Below are 19,519 nucleotides of genomic sequence, written 5' to 3' on the forward strand. Positions count from 1 at the left end.
TCTAAATTTCTACTGAAATAGCAATAATAAATGATAGTTCTGGAGCATCATTATCCATTAATTAAAGTCATTGATGAATCTTTTGTCTGAATGTGTGTTGGTTTTGCCTTTGATTAAGTTAGAGCATTTTGAGTTTTATTCTATACTGAAGTTAGATAAAACTAATCTCTGGCTTACTTATGTGAAGTTTCTCTGAGGCAGAAATTAAATCGATGCACAGCAGAATTTACAATTTGCAGCAGCAGGAAATGGCAGCTGCCACAGCATGTGGTTGGTCATAACAAGACAAATATGGACTGCATGAGGGACCTGAGACAGAAAGTTCTTGACTTTAGAAACTTACACTAAGTTTACTACCAACATAAAGAGCAAACAAAATAAAAAAGAGTATGGTTTTACTTCACATCTAAAATTGAGTAGAATATGAATTAGAGAGGTAATTTTTATTTTGTTCAGTACAAAAAAAGCATAAAAACCAAACAAAACTTTATTAGAACAGTTAAAACACCTGAGTATCCATAGGCCCTTGCTCATATACTAAAACCAACTTGACCTTTTTCTTTTAAAATAATTTACTGGAATTAAAGTAATTCAATTCCATATTTCTCTCATTCTTCATATGGAATTGATGTGTTTGGAGATAAACTAAAAGAATCACATAGAACTTTATTAGTTCTCAGTAATATATTTAGATCCTCATTATGGGTGAACCAAATGGAGAAAAACATCACTAGAGGAAGAAAAGATTGAGACACTTAAGTAAATAAAACCAATATGAGTGATTAGAGTTAATAATGCTTTATCAAATGAATTTATTGCAAGGAAGGGTCCAAAATGCTAAATATTTTAGCAATTTCTAATTTGTCTTTATAAATGAGGTTTGAAATGGCATATTATCTTTGACATAAAATTAATCTGAGGCATCAGAAAAGATTGTCTTTTCAGCTGTAACACACAGCCACAATTTCAGAAGACATAACAGAAAAAACAGCACATCGCATCCTGAAAAAACTCACATAGGACAGTCTAACCAATGTTGTCATTTTATTTCCATTTTCATGTCTTCCTTTCTAGGTAACTACACCTTACAGGTGAACAGGTATTTTTTTAATAGAAAACTGTCAATATTCTCTCCTGAATTACTTAAATTGTTGATGATATTTGAAACTAAGAACTAACTTACAGGATAAGTTTCAAAAAACATTTTGCTGCTTTTAACATTGAGCCCCTATTCTGTGCCAGATACTAGCTAGGAGATGAGGAAAAAGAAATGGGCATAACATTTAAGTCCCTGTTCAAAGTCCCAATGAGGCTTATATCTCACTGAGAGAAATATAATAAATAAGCAAAAAATACAATGTTTTTATATTGATTTGATAGACTGAATCATGAATTTCCTAAGATATCCATCTGCTAATAATCTCTGGAACCTGGGTCTGTGGTACTTTGCGTGGTAAAAGGGACTTCTCTGTTATGATCAAATTATGTACACATAGCCTGAAGGTAATTTCATGCAGTATTTTTAGTGCACCTGCAGTTTGACTGTGACCATCACTTGAGGTCAACCTTGGAATTTTTTTTACTTGTAGTATCATGTTAGTGCTCAAAGTTTCAGATTTTGGAGCATTTAAAATTTTGGATTTTCAGCTTAGCAATGCTCAATCTATACCAACAACAAAATAGATAATTGAGTATTGTATAGTCACTAATATGTGTGACTGGAGTTTATGTCTGATGCCTTTGTACTCTGCCATTGTTGAGGTATATCAGCATCAGTTGGCTGACAGGATTTGGTAGCTTTTAATTTTTTTTAATATTGAGACTTTGATTCTGTCATGACCAAAAATTTTAAGGAAAATTTAATGATTTACTTTTTTCCTGAAATTTGTTACCATTGACATATGATGCAGATAAATGGAGACTTTGATTCTTATGTCCTGGGCCCAATCTACTTATTTTGTAGCAAGTACTTGACCTGATACTAAATATCTAAAACCTTGGTTCAAAAATGAAAGATCAGATGAAGAGTATGTAGTTGTACTTTGTTAAACTCCTCTTAAAAATTATAGGCATATAATCTCATGCTATATAATTAGAAGTTAGAATATAATTTTCCACCCATAGATTTAAACACTCTCAATCTAAAGCAGAACCATTTTCAGAATCAAAGTCCTGTTAAAAATGTGAACATCAGAATTCTTCAGAAAACATATATTCATGCAGTTGTGCCATAGTTGAAGTTATGTATTATTGTCACCAAGAATGAGGTCTTCCCTCACTGAATATGTTCCACAAGTTCAAAAATAATACTCACCAACCCAGTGTTTTACCAGGCTGGACACTTGCTGAAATAGCCAAGAGTGTGAAGGCTAAGCACTGTATGTGGGACTCCAGTGGGGGGATGCTGGCAGGATGAGCAGGAGCAGCATCCTGAGGACCTGCAAAAGCACAGCTTCAGAGGACATGGCAGGGCAGCAGGATGCTAGGGAGAAGCCATGATAGACTGCACATCTTCCCACAGATTTTCAAAGAGTCAAGAGGTACTTAATGAAGGTGGTCACTTCCTGTCACATTTGAACAGTTTTTAGCATGTGACTCTGCTTATATGGAGGACTCCCAAGGCGACTCTGGCATCCTATAGAAAAGGGATCCTTTTGATAACAGGCAGCTCTAACTTGTAATGAGGTAATTTCAGGGTCTCTGAAAAAACAAACCATGTTTCACTGATGCAATTTTTTGTTTGCGCTTGTAAATATTCTCAAGAGGATAAGGTGAACCAGTTGAAATATTTTTTTAATTAGGAAAATATATGTACAGGAGAGATTTTAATGAATTATATGAGGTACAGAATATGGTAAAATGCTTTAGATGTGAGCCATCATAGGAATGGAGAGATAGGCTTCAATGATTTTTAAGCAATTTCCCTTGACCAAGGGAGTTGAGGACTGAGCTGTAAGAGAACAAAAAATGGAGCAATATGGAGGGCACTTACTGTCGATTAACAGTGTTTTTTTGTTTTGTTTTGTTTTAAAGACCAAATCAGCTCTTCCTGTCTGTGCCAGGGTGACGCGTGGTGCACGCGGGACAACCAAGGCTCCCCGGCTGTGCTCTCAGGATGACGGAGTGGGAGACGGCCACACCTGCAGTTGCAGAAACCCCTGACATCAAGCTTTTTGGGAAGTGGAGCACTGATGTGCAGATCAATGACATTTCCCTGCAGGATTCCATTGCGGTGAAGAAGTATGCTAAATACCTGCCCCACAGTGCAGGGTGCTATGCGGCCAAGCGCTTCCGCAAAGCACAGTGCCCCATCGTGGCAACTCATCAACTCCATGATGATGCATGTCCGCAACAACGGCAAGAAGCTCATGACTGTGCATCGTCAAGCATGCCTTTGAGATCATCCACCTCCTCACTGGTGAGAACCCTCTGCAGGTCCTGGTGAATGCCATCATCAATAGTGGCCCCTGGGAGGATTTGACATGCATCGGGCGAGCTAGCATTGTGAGGAGGCAGGCCGTGGGCATGTACCCACTGCGCTGAGTGAATCAGGCCCTCTGGATGCTGTGCACAGGAGCCCGAGAGGCTGCCTTCCGGAACATCAAGACCACTGCTGAGTGCCTGGCAGATGAACTCATTGATGCCGCTGAGGGCTCCTCTAACTTATGCCATCAAGAAGGATGACCTGGAGTGTGTGGCCAAGTCCAACTGCTGATTTTTGACCTGCTGACCAATCAACTGTTTTCCCTTGGGGGCAGCTCCAAAAAATAAAATAAAATAAAATAAAATAAAATAAAAATAAAGACCAAATCACTTGTATCTTTGAGATTGCTTAATAATTGTACATTTTGATGTTGGTATTTTTAGTTAGTAAAACAGAAAATCAATGTGCAAAATAAACTAAAAGATGGTTTGCCACAGACCCAAATCTGTGAAAGTAGATAAACTAGCATACTGTGTATATAAAAAGTGAAATAGTGCATTTAGATCTACTTTCTACATATAATACATTGGGTTCTGAGCTTCTTGATAGATAGGGATCATTCAGACACGTTTCTAATGGCAGTTGGCCGATGTGCTGCTTATTATAGTGAATAACAGCAATGAAGTGCTAGGCAATTCCAGAATAGCTACAAAGAAAATATTCTAGGAGCTTATATTTTTAATCATGTATATGTGTGTGTCCACATGTGCTAATTTACTGTTGGGTAGGAGAGCTGGGAAAAGCAAAGAGGGGCAGCTAGTAGAGATACCAAACCATGAGAAATTACAGTCAGACCCTTATGTCTCCAAAGATGAAGCTGTGATTAAGAAACAAAATGAAATAGACTAAGCACACTTCTTTATCAAACCCTGAAGAACTGAACAGAAGAGAGCTGTTCATGTTGAGCAGGAGAGTTTAGGGAAAAAGAAGATAACTTCTGTTTAATGGTTTGCAAGGGAGTTTCACTTTTGTCATTTGGGCTGTCCAATACTGGGGGAAAGGGAGGGGACACATTGTTATTCACATTTGGCAGATGAGAAGAGGTTTAGAATTAGTGAGTTGGTTAGGTTAATACAATAAGCAGTGGACTTGGGATCACACCCAGCTGACCCTGGGCCCCCACACCTGTCCCACTGTGTTAAGCACTCCACATTACACACACCATACTGTCTACACCTTTAAGTGGAATACTCAGAATCCATATATAGCATGTGTTGAGTCTGACTCTGGTACCAGGCTCTATAGTATAAAGTAAAAATGAAAAATTGGGTCATCATTAAGACCCTAAAGAAAAACTTTGACTTGATGATATTTGCACAACTTGGGGTGAGTCTGGAAGAACAATCTGTCATGTCATAGCTTCCCTTGTTACAGGTTGGCAATGGTTGACAGGCATAAGTGATGGACTTGGTCCAGGATAAATCCCTTCATGTTTATCTGCTCTGTACTGTCATGTAAAATAAGCTCCTTTTTTGTATCAGAGATGGCCTCTACTGGGCAAAAAGCAGAAGGATCCCAAAGATCAGTCTCATGTAAAAAAAGAACCACAGGTAGCGTGGTAGATGATTACACATTGTTCATTTCCTCAGTTGCTGGGGATGCCAGGATTAGCAGACACAGATGATGCACATGTAAGGGTTACTGTACCATCTGTGCCTCTTCAGATGCCTTGTGAGAATACCAAGTGTTCCTGACAAGGGTTAATGTGGCTTGCTCACCCTCGCTAATCCTGTAGTTACCCTTCCTGAATAGAGGCATAGGAAGCAATTTCAGAGCTGCGGGAATTCAGTTTAGGCAGGTTTAATGGAAGAACAGACACTTCAGTATTTTAGGAACCCTTTCTTACTTTATATGTTTCATCAACTTGTCCCTGCTCCTACTGCCTCCAGTACTGATAGTACTGCTTGTTCCTTTTGTATATTAGCAAAACTGGGAAATGTCAAATAGTCAGCACTTTATTTTTTAAAGTTTGTTGAAGACTGTTAATGACATAGTCCCAGTAACTTATGCAGAGATCAGGGGGATCTCCTCAGGCTTAGGTTGTTGACATTTTCTAATAATAAAGGCAAGGTTTATCCATATATGAATTTGAAAGCATTTATCGCTTCCTAGCAAAGAAAATGTGCAAGACTTAACATTTAGAAAGGATGAAATGTATTGAAAATATAGTAGTTGAAGTATGATAAAAGTTTACTGAAAGGTAAAATTAGCTCTTTGGCAAAACAGAGAACACTGAAAAATTTAGCTAAGGTGGTCAGAGGAAGAGTATGTGCTTAAAGAGGACCCAGGTTTGTTTGTTTTTTTTTTTTTGTGTGTGTGTGTGTGTAATACTGAAAGATGTAATACTAAAAGATGTAATACTGAAAGATAATGTAATACTGAAAGATGATATAATACTGAGAGATGATGTAATACTGAAATCTAAACATGAAATGCTCTGAGTACCTTATACACACATCCACACACGTTCTGTTTTGAGTACATCATCCCAAACCAAAAAAAAAAAAAAAAAAGAAAAAAGAAAAAAAGTGGGCCAAATCTGGCTTTGCCTGTTTTCGTATAGCACATGCATGAGCTAAGAGTGTTTTTTATGTATGTATATTAAATAGGTTAAAAAAATCAAAATAATATTTTTGTGACTCATGAGAATCATGTGAAATTCAAATTATTGTATCCATAAATAAGTTTTATTGGAATGCAGTCATGCTCATTAAATTTATATATACATACTTGCCTATTTATAGCAGTTTTTGCCCTGAACTAGCAGAGTTGAATAGTCATGACAGCAATTGTATTATTTACATTCTCCCCAACAGTGTATAAAGTTTCTAATTTCACTACATCCTTTCCAACACTTGAGTTTCCTTTTTTTTTATTTTTTATATATATATATTTTTAATTGTAAACAAATGGGATACATGTTGTTTCTCTGTCTGTACATGGCGTAAAGGCATACCATTTGTGTAATCATAAATTTACATAGGGTAATGTTGTTTGATTCATTCTGCCATTTTTTCCCTTCCCCCCCTCCCCTCCCACCCTTCCCCTCCATCTATACAGTCCTTCCTTCCTCCATTCCTGCCCCCCTCCCTAAACCCAACTCCAACCCCAACACTAACCCTTCCCACCCCCCATTATGTGTCATCATCCACTTATTAGTGATATCATTCTTCCTTTGGTTTTTTGAGATTGGCTTATCTCACTTAGCATGATATTCTCCAGTTTCATCCATTTGCCTGCAAATGCCATAATTTTATCATTCTTTATGGCTCAGTAATATTCCATGGTATATATATACCACATTTTCTTTATCCATTCATCAATTGAAGGACATCTAGGTTGGTTCCACAATCTGGCTATTGTGAACTGAGCAGCTATGAACATTGATGTGGCTGTATCTCTGTAATATGCTGATTTTAAGTCCTTTGGGTATAGGCCAAGGAGTGGGATAGCTGGGTCAAATGGTGGTTCCATTCCAAGCTTTCTGAGGAATCTCCATACTGCTTTCCAGAGTGGCTGCACTAATTTGCAGCCCCACCAGCAATGTATGAGTGTACCTTTCTCTCCACATCCTCGCCAACACCTGTTGTTGCTTGTATTCTTGATAATTGCCATTCTAATTGGGGTGAGATGGAATCTTAGGGTGGTTTTGATTTGCATTTCTCTTATTACTAGAGATGTTGTACATTTTTCCATATGTTTGTTGATTGCTTGTAGATCTTCTTCTGTGAAGTGTCTATTCATTTCCTTAGCCCATTTGTCAGTTGGATTATTTACATTCTTGGTGTAGAGTTTTTTGAGTTCTTTATAGATTCTGGAGATTAGCGCTCTATCTGAAGTATGATTGGCAAAGATTTTCTCCCACTCTGTAGGCTCTTTCTTCACATTGCTGATAGTTTCCTTTGCTGAGAGAAAGCTTTTTAGTTTGAATCTATCCCAGTTATTAATTCTTGCTTTTATTTCTTGTGCTATGGGAGTCCTGTTGAGGAAGTGTGGTCCTAAGCCGACATGTTGAAGCTCTGGACCTACTTTTTCTTCTATAAGATGCAAGGTCTCTGGTCTGATTCCGAGGTCCTTAATCCATTTTGAGTTTAGTTTCGTGCATGGTGAGAGATATGGGTTTAGTTTCATTCTGTTGCATATGGATTTCCAATTCTCCCAGCACCATTTGTTGAAGAGGCTATCTTTTCTCCATTGCATATTTTTGGCCCCTTTGTCTAGTATGAGAAAATTGTATTTATTTGGGTTTGTGTCCGTGTCCTCTATTCTGTACTATTGATCCACCTTTCTATTTTGGTACCAATACCATGCCGTTTTTGTTACTATTGCTTTGTAGTAGAGTTGAAGATCTGGTATTGCGATACCCCCTGCTTCACTCTTTCTGCCAAGGATTGCTTTAGCTATTCTGGGTTTTTTATTCTTCCAGATGAATTTCATAATGCTTGCTCTATTTCTGTAAGGTACATCATTGGGATTTTAATTGGAATTGCATTGAATCTGTATAGCACTTTTGGTAGTATGGCCATTTTGACAATATTAATTCTTCCTATCCAAGAACATGGGAGATCTTTCCATCTTCTAAGGTGTTCTTGAATTTCTTTCTTTAGTGTTCTGTAGTTCTCATTGTAGAGGTCTTTCACCTCTTTTGTGAGATTGATTCCCAAGTATTTTATTTTTTTCGAAGCTATTGTGAATGGGGTAGTTTTCCTAATTTCTCTTTCTGAAGATTCATCGCTTATGCATAAAAATGCCTTAGATTTATGTGCATTGATCTTATATCCCGCTACTTTACTGAATTCACTAATGAGATCTAAAAGTTTTCTGGTGGAATTTCCTGGTTTCTCTATGTATACCATCATATCATCAGCAAATAGGGATAGTCTGAGTTCTTCTTTTCCTATTCGTATCCCTTTAATTTCTTTGGTCTGTCTAATTGCTCTGGCTAGAGTTTCAAGGACGATATTGAATAGAAGTGGTGAAAGAGGGCATCCCTGCCTTGTTCCAGTTTTTAGGTGGAATGCTTTCAGTTTTTCACCATTTAGAATGATATTAGCCATGGGTTTAGCGTAGATGGCCTTTACAATGTTAAGGAATGTTCCCACTATCCCTATTTTTTCTAGTGTTTTGAGCATGAAGGGGTGCTGTATTTTATCAAATGCTTTTTATGCATCTATCAAAATAATCATGTGATTCTTGACTTTAAGTCTATTGATATGGTGAATGACATTTATTGATTTCCTGATGTTGAACCAACGTTGCATCCCTGGGATGAAACTCACTTGATCATGGTGCACTATCTTTTTAATATGTTTTTGTATGCGATTTGCTAAAATTTTGTTTAGAATTTTTGCGTCGATGTTCATTAAGGATATTGGTCTGAAATTTTCTTTCCTTGATGTGTCTCTGTCTGGTTTAGGTATCAGGGTAATATTGGCTTCATAGAATGAGTTTGGGAGAGTTCCCTCCTCTTCTATTTTCTGGAATACTTTGAGAAGTATTGGAATGAGCTCTTCTTTAAAAGTTTTGTAGAACTCGGCTGAGAACCCATCTGGTCCTGGACTTTTCTTTTTTGGAAGGGTTTTGATGACTTCTTCTATTTCATTACTTGAAAGTGGTCCATTTAAATTGTGTATGTCCTCCTCGTTCAGTTTAGGCAATTCATATGTCTCTAGAAACCTGTTGATGTCTTCGAAATTTTCTATTTTGTTGGAGTATAGATTTTCAAAATAGCTTCTACTTATATTTTGTATTTCAGTTGTGTCTGTTGTGATATTTCCTCGTTCATTCCGAATTTTAGTGATTTGGGTTTTCTCTCGTCTTCTCTTTGTTAGTGTGGCTAAAGGTTTATCAATTTTGTTTATTTTTTCGAAGAACCAACTATTTATTTTGTCAATTTTTTGTATTGTTTCTTTCATTTCAATTTCATTGATTTCAGCTCTCAGTTTAACTATTTCCTGTCTTCTACTACTTTTGGTGTTGGTCTGTTCTTCTTTTTCTAGGGCTTTGAGCTGTAGTGTTAGGTCATTTGTTTTTTGAGTTTTACTTCTTTTATTAAATGCGCTCCATGAAATAAATCTTCCTGTAAGTACTGCTTTCATAGTGTCCCAGAGATTTTGATACGATGTTTCTTTGTTCTTGTTTATCTCTAAGAATTTTTTAATTTCCTTCCTAATATCTTCTGTAATCCTTTCATCATATAGTAGCATATTGTTTAATCTCCAGGTGTTGGAGTAGTTTCTGTTTTTTACTCTTTCATTAATTTGTAACTTCAATCCATTATGATCTGATAGAATACAAGGTAGTGTCTCTATCTTCTTGTATTTGCTGACATTAGCTTTGTGGCATAATATATGGTCTATTTTAGAGAAGGATCCATGTGCTGCTGAGAAGAAAGTGTATTCACTCTTGGTTGGATGGTATATTCTATAAATGTCTGTTAAGTCTAAATTATTGATTGTGTTATTGAGATCTATGGTTTCTTTGTTCAATTTTTGTTTGGAAGATCTGTCCAGTGGTGAAAGAGGCGTGTTAAAATCACCTAGTATTATTGTGTTATGGTCTATTTGGTTTCTAAAATTGAGAAGGATTTGTTTAACATACTTGGATGAGCCACTGTTTGGGGCATAGATGTTTATGATTGTTATATCTTGCTGATTTATGCTTCCCTTAAGCAGTATGAAATGTCCTTCTTTATCCCTTCTGACTAACATTGGCTTGAAGTCCACATTATCTGAAATGAGGATGGATACTCCAGCTTTTTTGCTGAGTCCATGTGCATGGTATGTTTTTCCCCATCCTTTCACCTTTAGTCTATGGGTATCTCTTTCTATGAGGTGAGTCTCTTGCAGGCAACATATTGTTGGATCTTTCTTTTTAATCCAATCTGCCAGTCTATGTCTTTTGATTGATGAATTCAGGCCATTAACATTCAGGGTTATTATTGAGATATGATTTGTATTCCCAGTCATTTGGTTCATATTTAAAATTTTTGACACATCTTGGTTCCTCATTATTTGACAGTTCCTTTAGGAAAATTCCTCCCTTTGCTGGTTTGCTTCTTTGTTTTTCATCTCTTCCTCATGAAATATTTTGCTGAGAATGTTCTGTAATGCTGGCTTTCTTTTTGTAAATTTTTTTAGCTTTTGTTTATCATGGAATGATCTTATTTCATCGTCAAATTGAAGGTAAGTTTTGCTGGGTATAAGATTCTTGGTTGGCATCCATTTTCTTTCAGAGCTTGAAAAATGTTGTTCCAGGCCCTTCTAGCTTTTAGGGTCTGGATTGAAAAATCTGCTGATATCCGTATTGGCTTCCCCCTGAATGTAATTTGGTTCTTTTCACTCACAGCCTTTAAAATTCTGTCTTTATTTTGTATGTTAGGTATTTTCATTATAATGTGCCTTGGTGTGGGTCTGTTGTAATTTTGTGTATTTGGAGTCCTATAAGCCTCTTGGACTTGATTTTCCATTTCATTCTTCAGATTTGGGAAATTTTCTGATATTATTTCATTGAATAGATTATTCATTCCTTTGGTTTGTTTCTCTAAGCCTTCCTGAATCCCAATAATTCTCAAATTTGGCCTTTTCATGATATCCCATAGTTCTTGCAGATTCTGTTCATGATTTCTCACCATCTTCTCTGTTTGTTCAACTTTGTTTTCGAGGTTAAATATTTTGTCTTCAATATCTGAAGTTCTGTCTTCCAGCTGTTCTATCCTATTGGTTATGCTTTCTATGGAGTTCTTAATTTGGTTTATTGTTTCCTTCATTTCAAGGATTTCTGTTTGTTTTTTTTTCAATATCTCTAACTCTTTATTGAAATGATCTTTTGCTTCCTGAATTTGCTCTGTTAACTGTCGATTGGTGCGATCATTCAATGCCTGCATTTGCTCTTTCATCTCATCGTTTGCTTCCCTAATCATTTTAATTATGTACATTCTGAACTCCCTTTCTGTCATTTCTTCTGCCATGCTGTCATTGGATTTTATTGATGTAACATCTAGATTTGTTTGGGGCATTTTCTTCCCTTGTTTTCTCATATTGTTCAGGAATCAGTGGGTCATTAAGATATTGCAGATTTCCTCTATCAACTTATAATGTCCCTGAAGATTGCTAGTATATCCCCTCTTATCCTTCAGTAGCCTGAAGTCTTGGAGGAGGTTGATAATGCAGAGCTCCACGAAGAAGCTGCCTCTCTAGGGGTGGTAACCCTCAGGTGGCGTATATTCCCTGCTAGTGGGCAGAGGTGCCTTCACTTGTTGACCAATGGTCATCCAATGGGGAACTAGACTGCGGGCTGAGGCAAGACCTGTTTGTGCCTGTGTCTCTGGTTTTACCGTCCCTGTGGGTAAACCTCCCCCGGCCGGGAAGAGTTACTCGGTGGGGACGTCTCGCTGGTCAGTTGCCCTCCTAGAGTTTCCCCTCAATCTACAACTACCACCTGGGCTGGGCTGTCTTCCTCTGCAACGATCCCAGGGGCCCGGACCTACGTCCTGGGCCTAGGAGCCTCACCCTTCGCAGGCTAGTCTCCTTAGGCTGCCTCTCCCAGAGAATCTGCCTGCAGTCCTGGAAACTTCGCTCCGCCCCTAGGCGTGTCTCTGTGCGGCTCTTCCAGCAAGAAGCCACCTAGCTCCTGGGACCCTGCTCTGCACCAATCGCCTGGCTATGCAGCCCCTCCCCTGAGCCACCACCTGGAGCCCCGTACAATAGCTCCGAGACCCAGAGACCCGCCACACACCTCCTCCTCTGGACAGCCGCCCGGTTTCCGACGCAGTCACTAGGAGTCCAAACAACTCACTTCGGGTCTCCTCCTCCCGCCAACCACCCGTAGCCCTAGGCAGTCACTCCAAGTCCAAGTGACCGGCCCTGTTCCTCCTCCTCCTCCTTGGGGTAGCCCCCAGGGTGTTCAGGAGCGGTGGCTCCGAGACCAAGTGACTCACCATGCTCCTCCTCCAGGCAGGCCACGGGTATTCAGGAGGGGTCGCTTTTAGTCCAATCAACTCACCACTCGCCTCCTCCTCTGGCAACCGCCTGTGGTTCTGATGCAGTCACTCCTAGACCAAGTGTCCCACCGCTCTCCTCCTCCAGGCAGGCCACCAGTGTTCAGGAGCGCTCGCTCTGAGTTCAAACAGTTCACCACGCAGCTCCTCCTCTGGCAACTGCCTGTGGCTCTGATGTAGTCACTCCTAGACCAAGTGTCCCGCCGCGCTCCTCCAATTCCTCCGGGCAGTCCCCCGGTGTTCAGGAGCGCTCACTCTGAGTTCAAACAGCTCACCACACAGCTCCTCCTCTGGCAACCGCCTATGGCTCTGATGTAGTCACTTCTAGACCAAGCGACCCACCGGGCTTCTCCTCTTCCTCCGGGCAACCCCCTGGTGTTCAGAAGCGGTCGTTCTGGGTCTAAACAGCTCACCACGCAGCTCGTCCTCAGGCAGCTGCCCAGAGCCCCAGTGGTTGCTCGAGTCCAAGCGCTGTGCTGAGCCGCCTCCTCTACGATGATCCCAGTTGTCCGTGTTTACCGCTCCAGCGGGGGGAGGGGCGTCTCGCCGAGCAACTCCACTTCACAAATTCCCTGCGTTCCAGGGCTACTGCCCCATCCGGGATGCCTCCCCAACAGGAGAGACTCACCCGGCAGCTTTGAGTTGGTCCCAAGTCTCTCACTATCTCCTCTTTTGAATCTTGCGTCCTGGAGCAACGTGAAATGCAGCCGCCCTCTAGTCCGCCATCTTCTTGAGTTTTCTTTTTGATTATAGCCATCTAGTGGGTTTGGAAGTGGTGTCTCATTGTGGTCTTGATTCACATTTTCCAAATGACTAATGGATGTTGAAATGATGTAGAACATCGTTTCATATGGTTATTGGCCATTTTTCTCTTTGGAGAAATATCTATTAAACTTTATTTTTCAATTGGGTTCTTTTTTATTGAGTTTTCAGACTTCTTCATGTATTTTGGATACAGAGCCTATATCTCAGAAGTATAATTTCAAAATACTCTCTCATTTTGTTGGCTTTTTTTCACTTTCTTTATATTGTTTGTAGCATTAAAGTATTGAATTTTGATGTACTCCAATGTTTCTACTTTGTTGTTGTTGCTTCCTCCTTTAATGTCATATCTAAGAAACCATTGCTTAACCTAAGGCCATACAGATTTTAGAGTTTGAAATATATGTCCTTATATCCACTTGCTCTTACCTTGCATTCCTTATAGCTAGTACTGCATTTTTTTAATGCAAATCATTCAAGAACAATACATGTGAAGCACCTTCTTGTAATAGGTGAATACTATTCAATGGTATAAGTATACTCTGTTCAACCATTACCTATTGATAGACATAAAGTCTTTCTATTTCAGTTTTTGCCACAAACAAAACTGCAAAACTTGTATGATTATTTTATTCTGGCACCATGAGTCATGAACAATGTTACCTAGAGTGGAATGGGAAGATTGCTTCAAACTCCAAGTTGCTCAAATTTGCCTGCCAAGAGAATATGAACACTAGTCAGCTGGTTAGGAATAAGAATATAAACCTGCTGACCAAGTGTTTTCCATCCCAGAATTTTATTTCGTAGGGCTGAGTTGCCTTCACAGTTTGCTCCTTTTCAGCAGCTTATTCTCTTAACTTTCTTTATGGTGGGAGAATAGACTGTTTCCCCCATCAAGCAAGAATGACACAGCCACCAAGAAAAGCATGCCAGTGCCCCTGTCCTCCTGGAGTGTGTGTGTGTGTGTGTGTGTGTGTGTGTGTGTGTGTGTGTTTTATCAGGCCCTAATAAAAAGAGGCTGTATAAAGATTATGTGGATCTGCATGTGGTGATGTGCTAGCTGATGGGCTCACTGGGGAAATTGGGGCCTGTGCTGCCTCTTTGCCATGGTCCCTGGCATTCAGTTTCTTTTGTGTTGTTGAAAGAGATTGGCAGGGCTGAAACTGGGGCAACTGATGTTTTTAAAACTATTAGGACCAAATACATTTAAGAAGGAAAAGTTAAACAACTAAAATTTGAGTGTGATTTTTTGATCATTTATTCCTAGTGGTTCAAAAGAAATGAAAACCTTACAGGAGCTTTAACTGATGTCCTGGCCCTGTGAGATCAGTGTTAACATAATTAATGGTCAGCTTCTCATTTAGGAGAACCAGAGTATCAGATGAGGGTTTTAGTATTTTTAGATTCTTTTGAGATTCCAAGTGGCCTATCATATTGACTCTTCACTAGAGAATACTTAATCTCCATTTAATAAACCTTCAAATTGTTGCCATTATTTAGACTTCAGGTACAGGGGCACGTTAGGGCCATAGAAACTGATGGAGATGCTAACCTATATTTTAGCTCTTCTAAAAACATTTTCCAAAAGTTTAAGGATCTGTTGTTGCTTGACATGAGCTAAACTAAGGCAAATAATTTGTAGGAAACTGACAAAGAGAAGTGGCTTTGAAGGTAACCCCTGCCCTTTTCTCTTTTTTATTAATGGAAACCTTAAAGCATTTCAAAGTGCAGAAAATAGTTGCTCCCTTCCCTGCCACCCCCCGATCCTGTGACCTAGCTTCTCAGAGCCCTCTTCATTTCATCATTCCACCTGGTTCATATGGCAGCCACTAGATACTTGTGACTGCTGAGCATTTGCACAGTGTCTAGTCCCTATTGAGACATGTTGCAAATGTCAAATGCTGCCTCAGAGCTGCTCTCCCTCCTCAGGGCCTTCTCAGGGAGTTCTTCCCTGGGCCTTATAGCTAAATAACCTTTCCTACCTCTGTGGAAGTCCCTTGTTTGCTTCCTTTATATTACCCTGACAAACTATAATTATTTGTACCTATTAAATTTCAGTCTGGCTCCCTAAGTCCAGAAACAGAAGGCCCTGGCATGGAATTGGTACCCAGTGATGACCTAGTGAGCAAACACACCCCAGCAGGAACAAATTCTCAACTCTGGCAGACCCAGTACCTCCTTTTCACAAAACCTGTATATCATAGCATTGTTTTCTCTCTCTCTGGTAGTAGTAGAGATTGAATCCAGGACCTTGTGCATACCAGACAAGTACTCCACCATTGAGTTGCATTCCCAGGTTATAGATTATTTTTAAAAATGAATATAATACCTTAACTATAACATTAAAGAGACATAGAGAAAGTAATTTGTCATAAGATAAAATGCCTTTTTCCCCTTTCCTCTTTCTAGTACTGAGAGTATAGATTGTGTCACACTAACCCACCAGCAGATAATAGTTCTAAACTCTGGCTAATGCCTTTATAACACTAATAAGCATGCACACACACAGGAATGATGGTCCTGAATGGCTTGTTTCCTCAGTTTATTTAGGTGTCTGATAGAGGTACCAGGGAGACCTTGTCTTAGACAAAACAGTAATCTGCTAATGTTCAGTTGCTCAACACCACCCCAGCAACTAAGCCTTTGCCCCACAGCACTTCATATTACTCAGCACTGGTTTTTATCCTCTGTCTCCTCCAGTAAGAATTTCCACAAGGGCAAGAATGCTTTTCTCCTCTGTTGGGCACCTACAACAGTTCTCAGAATCTATAGAAGGTGCTTGTTCATATGAGTGACTGCTTTACTTCTTGTTCTCGCACTTTGTTTCTTCAGCAAGAAGGGCCTATGAACAGCTGGATTGGGGACAACCGCAAATATCTGGCACACCAGCCCATCATGGAGTTCAAATGTCTCCCTGGTTAGACTTTTTGCCCTTGTTCTTCTGTGCTGGGAAATCTGTATTAAAGGAAGATGACATAGTAGATGAAACAACACATCCCCATGACTTGGGAATCTCTTCATCTGGCAACCATACATTAAATGCTATTTTCTTTAAATAAGCAGAGTGATGATTGGTTTGATGGGTGAATGAAAGGTTCTGATGGAGAATTGACTTGATTTGAAGTTGGGAGATACATCATCACTGTGAAGTTCTGTTGATGTTAATTCTTAAAGGAGGAGAACACATGTGGATTAATTTTAATAAAATCAATGCTTTGCTCTTACTGCTACTTGTTGTAAAGCATTTAACCAAGCAAAAGAAAACAGTTTGTTTTGCTAACAGGGTTCCTGTATGCTTCCCAGAATGGCCTTGAACTCCTGGGTTCAATCAGTCCTGCCTCAGCCTCCAGAATAACTGAGCCTGCAGGTGCATGCTCCTGCACCAGGCCAGAGCAGGAGTTTTTGAGTCTGTGCTGTCAAAACAATAGTACATTTGAAAAAATGCTCTACATTGAACCTTAGAAAGAGGTGAAGAAAAGAGCCTTGAAAGAAAAGGAGCAGATCTGCTCCCTGCCGTCACAAAGCATGGACTTGGAGCAGGCCATAGGGTGGCAATGGCTTCCCTGTTCTCCTGTGAGGAGAAACACTAGCTGGCATTCCCAAAGCATTTCATTAAGAGATAATGTACAATAAATAGTTATTTTCCCAAAATACAAACACAATTCAGTTTCCTTTTTCCAAGTCAGGAAATGTCAAAGAAGTAGTGTTCAAGGATGAAGACCAAAGCATTATGAGGCTTTGAAACTGTTGGCGTTACTTCTGTCTCTTCTGAGCATTGTATAAAGTGGCTTTGATATTCTAAGAAATGCATTGTACTGATCATTGAAGGCAGTCATCTTGCATGTTCAGGAGACTATTTTCATTTAAAAAAAAAAAACTTGTTCATTGATATTTATTTACTATTTTCTTCTCAAGGGTGTTCTAAAAGTTAAAGCAAAGGTGTCAAGTAATTCTTCATGATTATACCTGTGATAGGAGAATTTCATTTGCTCACCACTGTCTCTGCACTTGTATTTTTTGTATTAATATAGATGTTTCCAACACCTAATGTGCCATTCAAGTTTGTATGGATAATAAAACAATACCAATAATAAAAGTGAGGTTTCAGGAGGATGTCACATACTGATGTAGTCCATTCTGAGCTATGTCCTTTAAAGCAATTAAATAAGCTCTCTGACTAATGGCTACATTAGCTACCTTCTAGCTGCCCATGAAAATCATAGTTGAAAACTTTTTAATAAAATAAAGTTGGTGATCTATATGGTTTTTAAAAAATGCTATAAAGGAAATCACAGAAAGACAGGCAAAAGTTCTGTGTACATTCAAGAGGGTGGGGCATAGAAGCATTTCTGAAGAAAATAAGTCAGTCTTTAAGTTGGTAAAATAATTTTTCTTTTGGTTGTAATATTCTTCTGGGTTGGCTCTGTGAATTCAGCAAAACAAAGCTAAAGAAAAACATATTCTGTTTGCAGGAATATATAATTAACCCATAGAAATTAGGGCCATCTAGTATATTACTGAGGAAAAGGATCAAATACTGGTATGAATAAAAATCGTCTCTGCAATTGTTCTCCCTAGGATAAAATTATAAGGACTGTCAATCATACAGTGTAAGGGTCTAGTTTATCATTGGCTAGGTTGGGAACAGTGCTTCTATGTCCCTGTTACATAATAGGGCACAGTTACATGAGAGTGGGATTTTTTTTTCCTTTTTCACAGAAGGGTCTGGTATGAAGAACTACAGGAACAGAGAAGGAAGGAATTATTTTGGAATTATGTTTGGAATATGTTATAAATCGGGTTAGAATCATTTTATACATTTTAAGATTTCTTTCTGAATATCACATGCTGCTTGGAATTTAATGTGACTTGGGCTTGAAACAAGACCTGGGGACCAGAGCTAGGGCAACTGGTCCTAATACTAGGCCTTCCTTTCACTGTCAATGAATTGATTCATACACATTTATTTTATTCTCCTGCATTAAGTTTTGAACCTGTAGAAATGTGTAAAATCCATTCCTATCCTTAGGAATCAGTTTATTTGGAGGATCACAGAGATAAGCACCCCAAATAGACTGTTCAGTGACCTAAGGTAAGAAACTCAGGCCATCCTTGGTGGAGAGCAGTGAGGAAGACTCCCTGGAGGATTTGAGACCTGAAGTAGCCACTCTGGGGGTGGAGAAGAGTCAAGGGCTTTGCAGGTCATTCAGAGCAGAGGCAATCTCATAGAAAGTAAAGTGGTACCCTGACAGGGATGTAGGGGAGGAGGCTACAGGAATGAGGTCCCTGGTCCTGGTTTTCTCACTTGAAAAATGAAGCTGTGTCAGTAATGGAAGAGTTCCAAGGAATTTAATGATTTTCTCAAAAACTTTAATTCTGCTGCTTCTGGTAGTGACCTGTTAACCTGCTGGGCAACATTTTTAGGATGTGGAGGGCTGAGTATTGACTCTCTTGAGTTTGGCAACATTTGAACAAGGACATCCTAAATAATGGTTGGTATGACTCAGGTTTGTTACAAGACTCTTAGGTTTCCCCCTTTGCTGTCTGTTGGTCCTTTTCTCCATTCCTTCTTCTACAGGCCTTGGTGTCTTTCTGTCCCCTTTTTTTTATTGTAAACAAATGGGATACATGATGTTTCTCTGTTTGTACATGGCATAAAGGCTTACCATTTGTGTAATCATAAATTTACATAGGGTAATGTTGTTTGATTCATTCTGTTATTTTTTCCCTTCCCCCCACCCCTCCCACCCCTCTTTTCCCTCTATACAGTCCTTCCTTCCTCCATTCTTGCCCCCCTCCCCATCCCTAACTCTAACCCTAACACTAACCACTCCCACCCCCCATTATGTGTCATCATCCACTTATTAGCAATATCATTCGTCCATTGGTTTTTTGAGATTGGCTTATCTCACTTAGCATGATATTCTCCAATTTCATCCATTTGCCTGCAAATGCCATAATTTTATTATTATTCATGGTGGAGTAATATTCCATTATACATATAATGCCACAGTTTCTTTATCCATTCATCAACTGAAGGGCATCTAGGTTGGTTCCACAATCTGGCTATTGTGAACTGAGCAGCTATGAACATTGATGTGGCTGTATCTCTGTAATATGCTGATTTTAAGTCCTTTGGGTATAGGCCAAGGAGTGGGATAGCTGGGTCAAATGGTGGTTCCATTCCAAGTTTTCTAAGGAGTCTCCACACTGCTCTCCAGAGTGGCTGCACTAATTTGCAGCCCCACCAGCAATGTATGAGTGTACCTTTCTCC

General features: G+C 39.3%; 1 pseudogene; it reads left to right on the forward strand.

Annotated features, from left to right (window-relative positions):
- Window positions 1-3,115: 3,115 nt before the first annotated feature.
- On the forward strand, window positions 3,116-3,715 carry LOC124961187 (40S ribosomal protein S5-like; annotated as a pseudogene).
- The last annotated feature ends 15,804 nt before the right edge of the window (window positions 3,716-19,519 follow it).

Source organism: Sciurus carolinensis, chromosome 12 (genome assembly GCF_902686445.1).
Source record: "Sciurus carolinensis chromosome 12, mSciCar1.2, whole genome shotgun sequence".
Classification (NCBI taxonomy): Eukaryota; Metazoa; Chordata; class Mammalia; order Rodentia; family Sciuridae; genus Sciurus; species Sciurus carolinensis.